The following is a 17,791-nucleotide window of genomic DNA, read 5'->3' as shown; positions in this document are numbered from 1 at the left end:
AAGGGGTTTAATTTCTTGTTATGAAAATTCTAGCTGAGATAATGAATTTTCTTATAAAGATGGTTGTTGCCAGAGAGTTCTACATCTGGCATTTGTTGTAAAATGGAAATTTTTATAATTCTAATGTTAGTAGTAGTAATTCAAGAAGAGATTTTTATAAACTCAAATTATAGCATTTACTTAGATAATATCAATAACTTTCCCTTGAAGGTTTACACTAGAATCAATTATTGTATAAATATTCAAATAAAATAAACAAACAGTTATAAGTTATACTAAGTTCTTAACAAAATAATCTTTGGATGATATTCAAATTACTGTTTTACTCTTTATCTATCTTCACTATTAATTCATGGATTGTGGTATTAGAGATAGAGGCAAATAAGAGTTAAGAATTTTTGATGATGTTGTGATTGTCATCAAGAATGTTTCATCTTCTCTTGGTGTAAGTATTCTTTCAGGTAGTGCATCATGCTTAGAAATGATGTGTTGATTTATTCATTAACTGCTTATGGCTTATAAAACCATATTAGTAAACGCAAGGTTGATTTTTTTTCAAGGTTGATTTTTTTCATGTGATGAAAACTATGATAATATAGTAGGCACATTATACATTTATGCATAGTATTTCCTTTTTTGTTATTGCATTAAAATATTTAATGTAATACCTCCAATTCAATAAAAGAAAATGAGGCTTTAATTAAGAGCCTAGGTATAGGATAAAGTGAAGCCTTCTCATCCTCACTGAATAATCATTTTTATTAATATTTTTCTTATAATTTTCTTGCAGCTGTTATTATAATGTACCTGAGTTCAGTTTCCAGTTTATGTTTTATTCACTTTAGATGCTATTTATTGACTACCTTGTGGAAATAAAGAGACAGTTAGGTCACTTTACTGATTTGAGTTATATTAGTATATATAGTACCATCATAATTCTATTTTCTATGCTTTATCTGTAAATTAATAGTATAAATTAATTGTACAAAACAACATTTAAATGCATTTTCTTTAAGTAAATATAATTTACTGTAGAATTAACTATCATGATTAAAACCACAGAGAAGGAAATGGAGTATCCAAATTACATGAGCACAGAGACTGCTTTTTAAAATATAGCCACTTCCCTAGCTTACATTCAGTGGTCCTTGTTACTTATTTCTCACTTTGTCCTCTCTCATTATTTCTTTTCTTATAACTTCTCACTTTTCTTAGTCTTTCAAAGAAATAACACTGAAAGTCCCTTTTCTGATGAACACTATCAGCCTCTTCATACTCCCATACCAGCTCCTTTAAGGAATTTTTTTTTTTCCTTTAGCAGTACTTCCTGGTGAGTCACCTCTCTTTATTCCCACTAGTGATATATCTTCCTATATATATATATATTTTTTTAATTTTTTATTGTGGGTTGTTCAAAACATTACAAATTTCTTGACATATCATATTCCACACTTTGATTCAAGTGGGTTATGAATTCCCACCTTCACCCCATACACAGATTGCAGAATCACATCAGTTACACATCCATTGATTTACAAATTGCCATAATATATATATATATATATATATATATATATATATATATATATATATATATATATATATATTTATATATTCCTTACTTGTCTTTTGTTCCTGTCAGGCCACCCTTTGTGATATTTCAAAAGAACTTCTGACCAATATTTCTCCTGCTATTGTATTCTAGTATCTGCATTTATGGTTAGAAGGGAAGTAGTTTTCCATCTGAGTAAGCTTTTTCCCTTGATGTCATAGAATGCAAATTAGGCACTGATCCATACTGTGCTTTCCAGATACAAAGAACAAACATCAGTGGGATTTCTTATTAGAGGCTTACACTGGGTTTTGGACTATGGCTCTCATCCCCAAGCCTTGGAGGAATATCACTCACATGAGAGATTTCTCTTACACTCACCTCATAAGCAAAGACATCCACAGACTAAGGTGGAAGGATGGCAAGGAAACATCACTCTCATGGATCACTTAAGCAAGAGAGGGGTTTGTATCCTTGTATCAGATAAAGTGGACTTCAAGCCAAAGTTAATCAGAAGGGACAAAGTAGTACATTTCATACTGCTTAAGGGAATTATACAACAATAAGCCATAACAATTGTAAATATCAATGCCCTAAACAATGGGGCATCTACATATATCAAAGAGACCCTACTCAATTTCAACAGATAGACCACAACATAATAATACTGAATGACTTTAACACTCCTGTCTTACTATGAATAGATTGTCCAAACAAAAACTAAACAAACTATAGAACTAAATAATACAATTGATAATTTATAATTAACAGACATACATAGAATATTTCATCCATCAGTGATTGAATACCCTTTCTTCTCAGCAGCACTTGGATCCTTCTCTAAAATAGACCATATCTTATGCCACAAAGCAACTCTTAGGAAATATGAAAAAAAAAATAGTGATACCACCCTGCATTCTATCACATCATAATAGAATGAAATTAGAAATCAACGATAAAATAAAAAATAGAAGCTACTTTAACACCCGGAGACTAAATAATATGCTATTGAATGACAATGGATAGCAGACGAAGAAGTCAAGGATGAAATAAAAAAAAAATACTTAGAGGTAAATGAGAATAGTGATACAACATATAAAAATCTCTGGGACACTATGAATGGAGTGCTAAGAGGAAAGTTCATTGCACTGTTTGTTCACTCAAAGAATAGAAAGATAATGAATAAATGACCTAATATTAAATCTCAAAAGTCCTAGAAAAAGAAGAGCAAATCAACACCACCAGCAGAAGACGGGAAATAATTAAAATCAGAGCTGAAATTAGTGAAATTGACACAAAAGAAACAACTCAAGGCTAGGGATGTGGCTCAAGCGGTAACACGCTCGCCTGGCATGCGCAGGGCGCTGGGTTCGACCCTCAGCACCACATAAAATAAAGATGTTGTGTCCACCGAAAACTGAAAAATAAATATTAAAAAATTCTCTCTCTCTCTCTCTCTCTCTCTCTCTCTCTCTCTCCTCTCTCTCTCTTTTTTTTTTACAAAAAAGAACTCAAAAAAATTGACAAAATAAAGAGTTGGTTCTTTGAGAAAATAAAGTTGATAAACCCTTAGCCATGCTAATGAAGAGAGAGAGAAAAAACTAATTATTAAAATTAGTGACAAAAAGGAAATAACATGACAGACACTATTGAAATGCAGAATATAATCAGAAACTATTTTGAAAATTTGTACTTCAATGAAATAGAAAATTTTGAAGCCATCCACAGATTTCTAGAGACATATGACCTACCTAAACTGAATCAGGAGGACATGCACAATTTAATCAGATCAATTTCAAACAATTAAATAGAATACACCATCAAAAACTACTAATTAAGAAAAGCCCAGGAGCTGGTGAATTCTTAGCTGAGTTCTATAAGACCTTCAAAGAAGAATTAATACCAATACATCTTAAGTTATTCCACAAATAGAAAAAGAGAGAACCCTTGCAAACTCATTCTGTGAAGCTAGTATCACTCTGATGCCCAAAACAAAGACACATCAAGAAAACATAACTAAAGAGCAATATTCCTGATGAACATAGAGGCAAAAATCTTTAATATAATACTGGCTAATTGCATGGAAAAACATATTAAAAAGTTAGTGCACCATGATCAAGTTGGGTTCTTCCCAGGGATGCAAAATTGGTTTAATATATACAAATCAATACACTTAATTCATCACATCAGTAGACTCAAAGACAAGAATCATATGATTATCTCAATAGATACATTAAAAAGTACTTGACAAAATACAGTGCCTCTTCATGTTCAAAACACTAGAAAAACTAGAGATAATAGTAACATACCTTAACATTGTAACCACAGCTATATATGTAAACCCAAAGCCAACATCATTCTAAATGGAAAGAAAAAAAAAGTGAAAGCATTCCCTCTAAGAACTGGAATGAGATAAGGATGCCCTCTTTCATCACTTTTATACAACATTGTCCTTGAAACTCCAGCCAGAGCAATTAGACAGAAGAAGAAAATTAAAGGGATATGAATAGGAAAATAAGAACTCAAAACTATCACTATTTACCAATGATATCATTCTATTGTATTTATAAGATTCAAACAATTCCACCACAAAACTTCTAGAACGAATAAATGAATTCGACAAAGTAGCAGGATATAAAAATTAATACCCATAAAACAAATGTGTTCCTATACATCAGTGATGAATCCTCTGAAAGCGAAATTAGAAAATTAAAAATATATATATTTGGGAATCCATCTAACAAAAGAGGCAAAAGACCTCTACAATAACAACTACAGAACACTAAAGAAAGAAATAGAAAAAGACCTTTGAAGATGGAAAGATCTCCCATGCTCTTGGATAGGCAGAATTAACATTGTCAAAAAGCCATGCTACCACAAACTTACAGATTTAATGCCATCCCTATTAAAATCCCAATGACATTCTTCATAGAAAAAGCAACCATGAAATTTATTTGGAAAAATAAGAGACAGAGAATAGCCAAAGTAATCCTTAGTGAGAAAAGTGAAGGAGGCATCACCATACCAGACCTTATACTACAGAGCCATAGTAACACAACACACATAGACCAATGGTACAGAATAGAAGACATAGAGACAAACCCACATAAATACAGTTATCTTATACTTGACAAAGGTGCCAAAAACATATATCTGAGAAAAGATAGCCTCTTCAACAAATGGTATTATGAAAACTGGGAATCCATGTAGCAAAATGAAACTAAACCCCTATCTCTCACCCTGCACAAAACTCAAAGTGGATCGAGGACTTACACACTAGAACAGAGACCCTGTGCTTAATAGAAAAAGTAGGTCCAAATCTCTACCATATAAGCTTAGGAACTGACTTTCTTAACAAGATTCTTAAAGCATTAGAAGTAAAATCAATAATCAATAAATGGGATGGAATCAAACTAAAAAGTTTCTTCACAGCAATGAAAACAATAATGTGAAGAGACAGCCTACAGAATGGGAGGAAAATTTTTACCACATGTACATTAGACAGAGCATTAAAATCCAGGATATATAAAGAACTCAAAAAACTTAACACCAGGGCTGGGTTGTAGCTCAAGGTAGAGTGCTTGTCTAGCGCATGTTGAGGCACTGGGTTCAATCCTCAGCACCACATAAAAATAAATAAATAAAGCAAAGGTATTGTGTCTGCAACAACGACAACAACAACCCAGAAACTTAAGTAACCCAATCCATAAATGGGCAAAGAACTGAACAGGCACTTCACAAAAGAAGAAATACAAATGATCAACAGATATATTAAAAAAATGCTCAAAATCTCTAGTAATTAGAGAAATGAACTCAGAACTATCCTGAGATTCCATCTCACTCATTCAAGAGTACAATTATCAAGAATAAAAACAACAATAAATGTTGGTGAGGATATGGGGGAAAAGGTACACTTGGACATTGCTGGTGGGGCTGCAAATTGGTGCAAATGGAAAGCAGTATGGAGATTGCTCAGAAGAGTTGGAATAGAACTACCATTTGATGCCAGTTATCCCACTCCTCAGTTTATACCCAAAGGACTTGAGGACTGACTGTAGGTTCTTTGTTAGTGGGTGGGAGATTCACATGTCAGAAAAACTGGAGCAGAGCAGATGGAGAGGTTAAGCTGAATGAAATACTAACCTTGGCTCAGTAAATGCAGCAATTATGGAACTTTGGATTTGAAACAGTGTATTTTACTTATGATGACTTTCCTTTTCTTCCCTTCCCCCATATCCTCCTGTACCTTTCCTCATGGTAAGATGCCAAATATAACTAGTGATGAGAGGAAGGCTCTACCATTACTCCAGACTTTGCTTTTCAGTTGAGTTCCACCATATACATGCATATCACCCCAATAGTTTGTTTGTTACTTTATTTAGGGAACAGTTTTAGTCTATGTGCAAAAGTCTATATGCAAAGGAGGATATTATACGTATCCTTTGGGTAAAAGGGAGAAAAAGTAGGTAAGGGAAATTATTTCTCTGCTTTTAAATTCTAAAGCAGTTATTTGGTGAATTTCTCTGATGTTTGACATCTTTAGGTAAAGTTAGGAAAAGGTTAAGAACTTCAGTAGGAAAACAGAACTGCTTTAGGTCTTTTGTTTACAATGACTTAAAGGAGATGGTTACAGAGATGATAGAAGAGTTAAGGTGTCAGAAGACACAGAGAAAGTCTAGAGCTGGATAATAGCAGGACATTGCTACCATCTTATATTGGAAGCACAATGGAAAAATAAGAGTCCAAAAGTTGGGGCCATCTGATAGGAGTTATATTGTTGAGAAAAGAGCTCTCTAGTAGATGGAGCCATGGAAGACATATGACTGTAAGGAAAGACCTTCTAACACATATTAGGGGAGGGACAAGAAAAAAAAAATATATATATTTAAAATATATATATTTTAAAAATATTCATAGCTGAGCAGTCTGTTTTCTGTCATGTTGCATAGCTAGTATGCTTCTTCCTTCTTTCTAGTTCTCATTCAGTGTTTGCCTTTGCATAGTTAGCACCGTGGCTTATTGAAATTGTTTCCCTCATGATTTGAATCTTCAATCTTGGAGAGTCTGAATATGTAGTGAAACTGCCGTCGTATACTGTAACTTTCCTTTGACATTTACTATTTAATGTGGAAGTAATGAGATATATATCCCCATTTTTTTTTTTTTGCTGGGATCCAGAATGTCCTCTCTAAGACCATCATTTAGCAGTAACCCAAATATCTACATAGTAATTGAGAGCTGAACTGTCGCAGAGATCCCTGAATCCTAAATGGTAGACTTAACTTTCAATTTGATGGCACCTATCCTATATGCCAAGGTGGAAGCATTCTTCCCTTTCAGATTAAGCCATCTAACAGAGTCCCGGGTTGTTGAGGATAGAAAGAAAAACCTCTACAGGCTGACTTTAAGATATAATAATGAGAAGAGCTCTTTCTTTTTTTTAAATTTTTTATTGTTGGTTGTTCAAAACATTACATAGTTCTTGATATATCATATTTCACACTTTGATTCAAGTGGGTTATGAGCTCCCATTTTTACCCCATATACAGATTGCAGAATCACATCAGTTACACATCCATTGATTTACATATTGCCATACTAGTATCTGTTGTGTTCTGCTGCCTTTCCTATCCTCTACTATCCCCCCTCCCCTCCCCTCCCCTCTTCTCTCTCTACCCCCTCTACTGTCATTCATTTCTCCCCCTTGTATTATTTTTCCCTTTCCCCTCACTTCCTCTTGTATGTACTTTTGTATAACCCTGAGGGTCTCCTTCCATTTCCATGCAATTTCCCTTCTCTCTCCCTTTCCCTCCCACCTCTCATCCCTGTTTCTCTTTCTATCTCTGTGAACCCTTGATTTTTTTGACTATCTAAAAACAACATTGGAGGTTATTGTTTTTAAACTAAAATAATCACTGAACTTTTGATAAATGACTGCATTTTTCTATATGGCTGTTGCTGGGTGACAGTCTACCACTAATTCCACAGGTGTTAGATCATAACCACCATTTTTGAGTGCTCAGGAAAGGGTATCCATTCAGAGTAAGTTTCTAATTATTTCTGAAAGGTCTGAGGTACAACAGTTGCCATAGTAAATTGTCACTGTCCTTTGAGGAAGGCTTGGAGGAAAATTTATAGTTGTCTTTATGTTTTTGAATCTACAAAAAATATATATTTTGTCCAGTGAAAACACATCCCTAGCTCTCTAAATTGGAAGAGGTACAATATAACGAAACTGCCCCTAGATGACGAAGGTTCCTGGTTCGCTTCTGTTGGCAAACTAGACATTCAGCATTGGATGCTAGCCAGGTGAACTTTGCTTAAGGAAAGTTCTTCTTATTAAGCCTTTGTATAACTTCCATCTTAAGAAAGTGCCTATATAAGCCATTGAACACACAAGCAAGGAGAAAGAACAACATTCACAGGAAAGGGCACATTATCTACCTGACAATTGAAGACATTATCTGCAAGGTATGTCTTTTGATTAGTATACCAATGGGACCCAGATGTTCTCATACTTTTGCCCATTTTAAGAGATCCTGCCACTGTTTTCCTAGATTTTATCTCAAAATTGCTAGTGTTATTTTTCTATAAACCCCTAACCAATCAGCCAAAATGAGAGCCACTGCCAAGAAATAAATATAGATCCATCTTACATGGCCAAGTAATGGCCATATATAGTGCCCAAATTTCTATTTACATGAAGGCTTTCCATCTACCACTTAAACTTAAGAACTTACCTTGATAGAATTATAGTGCACTGAATTTACTTGTTCATCTGGAAACCATGATAGAATTTTTTCTATTCTCTTAAAGAATGTCATAGTGAGGGAGATATAGCATTGAACTGGGAACAGAAGTTTGGAAGTCTGAACCATCTATACAATGGAGTTTATTTGTGCTTTGTTGATGTGCTCAGGCTTAATTTCAATTATAATTCTTGCTATTTAAGGTGAATTATTGTTTGCATGTCTAGATTCATGCCTTTATGCTTCTGATACATGTTGAGCAATCCAGGCCATGAAGTCACTTTATATTAAAAGTTCACAATTTTGGGCTGGGTTTGTGGCTCAGCAGTTAGAGTGCTCACGTAGCACATGTGAGGCACTTGGTTCGATCCTCAGTACCACATATAAATAAATAAAATAAAGGTATTGTATTCACCTACAACTAAAAAAAATAAAAATTAAAAAAATGTTCACAATTTCTGCCAGAGCTCATGATCATAGTAGGAGCTAATTCCTAAAAGGAAAACAGTTTAATAATAGTTATTAATAAGGATGAAAGTGACTTTTCTCCAGAAGTCTAAAATAATCAGTACTGTGGTTCTCCTATTGGGGCTTGTTATAGACCTCCACAGCATCCACATTTTCCATAGGCAGTTTGAGCACCAGTAGATCTGCTAGGTTGTAAGGCCCAAGAGGCAGTGTATCTTCTATTGCAAAGTTTTGCTTAGTTCAGACATTGTTTAAACCATGTTGGCAAGATGGAGGATAAAACATACATTGACTTCCCTTTTGTTTAGAAGCAATATTGCACATGCTCTAGGCCTCAGCCTTTCTTTCATGTTTGTTTATTCTCTGGCACACAGACATATAGGACACTTGTCACTTTCTGCTCATCAGACCCAGTTAAGGTGCTTTTTCTGATGTAGTAGAACATAAAGATGATCAAGATCACTATATTTTAAAAGAGTAGGGGAGTTTATATTGCCTTGGGCAAAAGATGTTAGTTTTATTGCTGACTTTGCTATGTAAAAGCAACTTTAAAAATCTACCGTTACTCTGGGAATTGAGAAGAAAGCATTTATGAAATCAGTAGCCTCATCATAAGTATTAGGGCGTGTTTTGATCTGCTCCAGTAAAGATACCACGTATGGCACAAACCCTATATCCCAGAAAAAATGTACCTCCTCACATAATACTTAGATCACAGAGTGCTTAGCACCTTGTTGACCCACCTTGGCTTAATTTCATGCTTCACTTATTCTTAGCTTTTCATAATGCAGTGCAAAATGAATTTAAGGGTCTAATTGGTTGGCAGAGATGTCTAAATTACAACTTTGTTTACTTTATAGATCTTAATTGGTTTGCATAAAGATCATATGAATCATCTTAAATCATGGTATGCACTCATGAGTGGATATGAAGTCTGAATAGATTACCATGGAAGTAGTAGAAGATTCTTTTTACAAGTTTATGGGACCTTAAGTTTTCTTGACATTCTAAAACTGTCCCTATCCTTAAGCATATCTATAGATAGTAAAAAAAATATGAGCCATGAATTATTGTCCTTCTGTTTGCACCAACCACCTCTTTTGTATATTTATCACAAAATCCAAAGTTTAGTAAACCTCTGTAAACATCTTGTTTATCTGTTATGATGAACATAATGATTAATGAGGTTCTATGATATTTTTTGACAGCGCAGATCACTTCTGACTATTTTATGGCTGTGGGTAGGAATGTTAACCTGAGAAGGAACATTAACATATATTATTGTTTACTGAATTGAATGTACACTGCTTCAAATCTTATTTTCTGATAGGATGAAAAAGAACACATTTGCCAAATTAATGGCTGTACACCATTTACTTGAGTACCTTTAATCTGCTGTTGCAAAGATGCCACATGAAGCAGAACAACTGTAGTTTAGGCTGCTGCTTGGTTAAGTTTGCAGTAGTCTACTGTTGTCTTCCAGGATCTTTGTTTATATAGAGATCTGATTGGGGTATTATCTGAGAATATCATGGGAACTACAATATTTACATCCTTTGTTTAATCTCTGCCACTTTCTACAAACCTCTCCAGTAAGCATGTTACTTATTATTATCTTGATTAGGAAAGGGAGTTGTTTTAAATGCTGCCATTTAGCATTCCCTTCTATAAAAACCCTTATCCTACAAGCCAAGAATAAATGTGGGAGATCTGCCAACTATTAAGTGTATACTTTCAAATTGTTCATTTGGAGATTGGGAAATGACTAGTAGATGTGTTCATGGATCCTATCTCATTGTGAGTCAGACTTAAAAAGTTCCCTATTTATAATCTGTTCCCTTTATGTTCTGACCTCAACAATAATATATAATCAGGGACATTATAACCCTGTGAGTTCCAAAATGTTAATACCATGCTAGTCTCTGTGTCAGTAGTCTCACAATGTTTGAGTATTCTTTCTTTTCTAAAGTATAGTTTCCTGAGTAGATGGCCATTGATACTTTGGGGGGAATAATGTAAAAATCATTGTGTATAGTTACTGTCTCTTTGGAGGATCTTTTTTCCTGGAGATCCGACTTTTCCTATAGTCAGTATGTTCAGTGGATGAAAATGGTCCAGGCATGGAAAACAGACAATAATTTGTGACTTTTTAATGAGGTACCTGCCCTCAGCATCTTGATGTTTCATTCTCATTTTTTTATGGTTGTATAGACTGAACAACATTATGCCTGTTGGTTTCCCATTTTTTCTGGCCCCTAAAGATGTTATATTTTACTGTCTCCCTAATTTTTTATGGTTAACACCATCCTAACAGCTGTTCTGACTTCACTGCTTTTTTCTAATATTATACCCACTTTGCTTTGCCTGACCACTACATTCAGAGGATCTTTCCATTGCTTTCAGGAAGTCTAGTTCATCAATGACATCTCTTATTATCATCCTAGAGTGGAATCACCACTGAGATTCTCAGTGATGTTACTGCCCCTCTCACCAGTGCAATTCTTATTGCTTTACTACTGTTGTATCTTCTGGTCATCTGTGTACAGGGTTATGTTATGGAGTTTTTCACTTTGCATAGTGTGTTCTCTTGTATATGCTCACTTTGAGTTTTTTGAGCCTCCTTACATCATTTGTTGTGGTTGACTTGTGTTTACACTTTATTTAATAATCTGTCATTTCTTTCCGACTTTCTAAGAACCATCCTCACTCAGATCGTATTAACCAGGGTCCTTGTCTAGGGCATTAAATCCTATATTATATATTTTACTCTCATACTGATAAATTCTCCTATATCTGACATTATTTTCTAGTTCCCTGTCTCATCATAATCTAATCCTACATATATGTCCTGCACTACAAATAAATGTTGGCTCATTCCTAAAGTTCCTTTAGGAGTAGTTCTTATAATGCCTTAACAGAGTGATTACATTTTAGGCAAGGTTTTATTGTGACTTAAATAGATTTTGATCTATTGGCCAGAAGAGAGGATGAGGGATATTTTGTAAGGATATGTGTTGTCTTTCAAGGTAGAAGAATTTGAATTGTCTTTGGTCAAGGGAAGCATGCTAGTTTTAACATGGAGAGCAAGGCCACTTCTATGGGTCCAGGGAGTTCAGGGAAATCTGAAGATTTAAGATTTTCAAATGTATTGTCTCATACTTCTCCATAACATATCCCTCTACTTTAGAGATTTCTCCAAAGAAGGTATAAAAATGGCTAATAAGCACATGAAAAAATGTTTAACAGTATGGTAGTTCCTCAAAAAGTTAAAAATAGAATTAGTATTTACCATATGATTCAGCAATTACACTTCTGATTACTATCCCATAGAATGGAAAGGAGGATTTTAAAGATGTATTTATATACTCATGTTCATAAGCATGTTATTTACAATAGACAAAAAAATGGCAAGAACATGGATATGAAGTACATGCTATAGTACATAGCATGGGCATTATGTTAAGTGAAACAGGCCAGTAACAGACAAATGCTGTCTGATTCCATTTTATTGATTTGTCAAACTTATGCTTTATGTAGTAAAATTTCTGGATACAGAGAGTATAGAATGATGGTTGTCAGAGCTGGGTAAAATGGAAAATGAGGAGTTATTATTTAGTGAGTATAGATTTTCAGTTTTACGAGATGAAAACTGTTTGGGATATGGATGAGGGTAATTTCACAATGTTATAAATGCCATTATAACCCCTAAACTTTGTTAAAAGCATAAATCTTATATGATTTTAGTATAATAAAAAATTTGGAAAAAATAACATGTTTTCTTTGGATGGATAGAAACAGAGGATATGCTGAAGAGGGCATATAATTAAGGCATCAACTGATTCATAAACATTATAGTGTGTATAAAATTTTTTATGATATTTTATATCTTAATAATTCAATTGTAGCCAGTTAAAAAAATACCTGTTTCATTTCTGGATATTTTCACTTCATCTTACTATTTAAATAAAATTTAAATGTTTTTTAGAAGAGTAGTTAAAAATCTTTTACTGAAATTTTTAGATTATATGCTCAGGCAACAATGATTGAATTAGCCACAATTATTATACCTTATTATATCTTATTATAAGACAAAACTTTTCCTAAACCTTTAGAAATGGATTTAAATTTTCATTAATAACTTATAATTAATAATTTTAGATGCATTAGTTTAATCATTTATTTTATCATTAATAATACATGTTATACAAACATTACTTTTTAAAACTTAGTTAATACCATAAATATAGCTATTAAAACAACAATTTTCTCATAAGCTATGGGTGAGTTTTCATTTTAATCCATTTATCTTAATTCATTTAGATATTTAGAAATATTTTGTTAAAGGAATATATTTTTAGCCTTCATTGAGTTCTTTCATTGTTTAACCTTGCATAAGTTAACTATCATAATCTGTTTGCCTTCAGCATAGCATCTACCAACATACTATATAGCATATACTTCAGTAGATGCTGTTTTAAGAGTGTGCATTATTCTGAAGTCTAATCTATAATTGAAATCCAGATCTACCACTTATTTCTTGTACTAACATAGCATGTTATTTCATGTTTTCATTTCTAAACACTAAGAATAATATATTCATCAAAGAGTTTTTGTCAGGAAATGAAATAATATATGTAAGATCTCTAACACAGTTCCTATTAGAGAATTTATACTTAGGTAATGATAGTGTTTCTATAGAAAAGGTTACAGGTTAAGATAAATGATCTTCAATTTTTTTATAACTTTATTTATTTATTCATTTTTATGTGGTGCTGAGGATTGAACCCAGGGCTTTGCATGTGTGGGCAAGTGCTCTCCCACTGAGCCATAACCCCAGACCCCCCATCTTTAATTTTTAATACTATTTTTCTCTTTTGTTTAAAGTACTATATGAATCTACTGACTATGATTCTTTTAAAGACTTCCGTATTTATTACTTTTTAACTATTTAGTCATTTCATTATGCAATGGCATGAATAATTTAGCAAAAGATTTACCTAATTGTAGGTATTGTTTTCCTAATTTAGTTAATATACAAATAGCAGTATGGAACTTAGAAATCAATGGTGGCTAATTTTTATGTACTCTTAACGTTTGCATATCCTCTGATATATATTTGAAAGTGCTTAAATGCTCATTAAAAGTACACAATTCTCGACTTCTTTGGGTACTGCTCTCTGTTTTGATTCCTTTAACGAAAAAAAGAAATGGATTTTTTTTTTTTAATGGGAGTCTCATAATATTATGTTGCCTAGGCTCATTTTAAACTTGTGGGCTCAAGTGATTCTCCTACTTCAGCTTTCTGAGGATCTAGAAGTACATGTGTGCACTACTATGCTTAGCTAACAAATGGAATCTTGTTTAATATATTTATTATGACATCTGCCAGTAGTAATTATATAAAATAGATTATAGTTTAAATATAATTGTATGAAAATGTAGAGAGAGGATTCCCATCAATTCTCATGTGATGGCATGTGTCCTTGTATTATGCCTCTCATAATGGTGGTCTTCAAGAGTTTTCAGCGGATACCTTGCATTTATTACATTGAATTTAGTTGCGTTTACCCCCATGTTCTGAAATATTTCTATGCAGATATTTTTATTTTTGCCTAAAGAATCTTTGTGACTCTGGCATCAATCTAGGATCTGATTGATATTTTCCAGTAATTTAAAATATTGCATCAGAATGTTAACCATTCTAATTTTCATATATGTAGTTGATAAGAAAATAGTTTTGCATTTTTTCAGGGTTTTATAATGTAGAAGGTGTGAAGAAACCTATCATTGTGTGCCAAGGGAATTTTAATAATAATTTGAAAACATTGGTGATGTCTTCAACAGTTGAAGTAATTTACTTAAAAATCCCTCAGGAAATATATTAATAATGTATTTATTCAAAGTATTGTGCCATGTTAAATAGATAAAAATTAAATCAATGTGTTTACTTCTGTTTTGAGTAGAAAATTAAAAAAATATACTTACATTATTACACTAAATAAAAAGAAGTAAATGTGAATCAGAACAAAAGAGATGCTGATTATTCTTACCATTTATTTTGAATTATATGTAAAACCACAAATAATTTAGAAAATATGGAAATGTATCTGTAGTGAAAAAATATGCTTAGGATTTACAGCATTTTGAAAACTTCAATCAATATAGTATCCATATTTTAAAATACAATTTATATTACCACAGTTTAAAATAAATATATTTAATTAATGATTAATTGAGATATGTGTATTCGAATATAATGTATAAATGAAATACATATATGACAAAATAGATGACCTGAAATGCAGTGTATGTAATTTTCTGTTACTTGCTTTTTGACTTAGTGTTTTGTTTTTAAGGTTCTTCCACATTGCTATATGTGGCTATAGTACAATTTATAGCATTTATTTCTATGTCTGTTGTTAAAGAATGTTCAGATTGCTTCCAAAGTCTTGGTTTATTAGACAGTGATATCATGGATATTATTCTATACATCTCCCTGGGAATCTATGGAAGTTTTTCTGTAGGGCATTAAATCTAGGAATGGGGATTGAGATTTTACTAGATCATGTCATATTCTTTTCAAACCAATTGGTCATATTTACAGACCTTCCCCAGAATTCCTTATTACTTTGCAATCTTGCCAACAATTGATATTTACCAGGGTTCTTGATTTTTTGCCAATCTAATGATTAAAGCATTACCCTATTAGATCTTAATTTTCGTTTTTCTGATTACTAATTGTGACATGTGATTTTTTTATTATAGGCAATTCGTGTATTAGCTTCTGTGAAATAATACTTCATAACTTTTGCCCATTTTTCTGTTAGATTGTTGGTCTTTAAAAATATTTGAAATATGTTTGACATACAAATATATATTTCTTCATTAATTTCAAGAGATACATTTTTGAAATGTATCATTTATAATGTATCTTTCTGGGGGTGGGCCCAGACTGTGGCTCAATGGTAGAGGGTTCACCTAGCATGTGCGAGGCACTGGGTTCCATCTTCAGCACTGCATAAAAATAAGTAAAATAAAGGTATTGTGTCCAAGTACAACTAAAAAAATTAAAAAAAATGTATCTTTCAAAAGATACATTTCTTGATAAAAATGTTTTAATCAATTTTATGAATGCAGATTATCTTGTTCCAGATAGTGACATATTTTCAATTTATGATTTTTTAATGATCGTAAATTCTTAATTTTAATGTAATCAACTTTATCAGTGCATCTTTTTATGTTAACATTTGTTGTTACTTGCTTAAGGAATTTTTTTCAATCTATAATTTCTAAAAACAGACTTTGCTTACAAAAGCACAATATAATTATTTAAATTAAGAGGTTAACATTGATAACATTGCTTTTATTTAATTTACAGATTTTATTTAAATTTTATATTCCACTGTGCCTATATTTTTTAGAACACTTAACCTTTTTATCTGTATATAGTTTTAGATTCACATGCACTTGTAAAATATAAATCAGTGAGATCCTCTGTACCCTTTTTCTATATTTCACCAACAATAATGTCTTGAAAAATGTAGTACACTATTATAACCAGGATGTTGACATGGATAAAATGAAAATATAGAATCATAAGGATTCTGGTATTGCCCATTTATAGCCCTTATTACCTTTCTCTATCTCCTATCCCCCAATTCCTAACCCTAGGCCACCACTAATCTGTTCTCTGTCTATATTTTTTTTTCATTTAAAGATTGATATTTAAATGTAATAATACACTTTTTGACTTTTTGGACTTGACTTTTATCCTCTGCATACTTCATTTGCAATTCATCCAAACTGTTTTGTGGGTTATAAGTTTGTTCAACATATTTTAATATGTTGTATTTTGGTTTTCATTTAGTTTTACATAGTTTTATTTTCATTTCCTTTTTAGTCTTCCTCTTTTTACTCTCTGTGACCCTCATAGATGATTTTAATAAAGTGTGTTCAGCTTCTAATTATTTAGAGATTTTCCTGATTGATTCCTAGTTTGATTTCCACTATGAACAGAAAACATTACCTTTTGTTGGTGGGTTGGGGATAAAGCCTGAATCACCTTTTTTGTCTGTTGGGTAGGAAATGGTAACATGTCTTATCATTATACTATTTCTTCAGTCCTGTTATGCATCACCAGTTATCCTACCTGTTTCAACTTGTCAGAGTTCCCCTTACATTGTCTCTTACATCATTGCTAGGGTTTATAGTTATACTTAGTAGGGAAGAGCAGGTGGAGAGATGATTCTACACCATCTTTTCTGGACAGATCATTTGCTTTTCTATTTTAAATATTTAATTACCTTGAAATTAATTTGTAAATGTGGAATATAGTAGGAATCCAGTTTTACTTTTTTTTTCATTCAGATAATTGCTTGTCCTAGCATAGTTTATTATATGGTTCTTCTCCCTAGTGAAGAACCAGCTCCATCATTTATTTAGTTCCCATGTATACATGAATTTGCTTCTGGACTTCTCATTGTTGAGTTTATTCACTCCTCCTGCGGTAGTACACTTTTTAATGATTACAGTTTTTAATAAGTTTGAATGTATTTTATTTAAGTCAATTCCCTCAACCTTATATTTATTTTTAGAAGCATTTTAGCTATTCTTTTATATTTTTTCTTTATAAATTTTAAAATAGGCTTTCCAAATTCCTTAAATATTATTTTTCTTGTGATTTTTGTTGGAATGTCTTTGACTTTATAAATTAATGTGAAGATTCCAGCATCTTTATGATATTGCATCTTTCCATGAATAAATGAATGAGCATGGTTTATTGCCCTGTGTATCTTGACTCTCTGTAGATGTCTTTCATTAACATTTTTATAATTTTCTCTATACAGACCTTATAGTGTTCATATTAAATGTAATTCTAAGGTCTTATAACTTTGTTATTGTAAATGTTATCTTAAAATAAAATAACCTGTTCCTCTCTTGGCTTTGAGGCCTCCTTCAACAGAACTCAAGAGGGAGCTTTTGAGCTCAGTGCAAGATCAACCCTCTGTCCAACTCCAGTTCT

General features: G+C 32.4%; 1 protein-coding gene across 1 annotated transcript in view; it reads left to right on the top strand.

Annotated features, from left to right (window-relative positions):
* Positions 1-17,791, top strand: part of Spag16 (sperm associated antigen 16) — a 957,641-nt gene that overhangs the window by 83,879 nt on the left and 855,971 nt on the right. The window lies entirely within an intron of this gene.

The sequence above is a fragment of the Marmota flaviventris genome, chromosome 11, assembly GCF_047511675.1.
Source record: "Marmota flaviventris isolate mMarFla1 chromosome 11, mMarFla1.hap1, whole genome shotgun sequence".
In the NCBI taxonomy this organism is placed as follows: domain Eukaryota; kingdom Metazoa; phylum Chordata; class Mammalia; order Rodentia; family Sciuridae; genus Marmota; species Marmota flaviventris.
The sequence above is the reverse complement of the archived record's forward strand: the minus strand, read 5'-3'. Positions and strand labels throughout refer to the sequence as shown.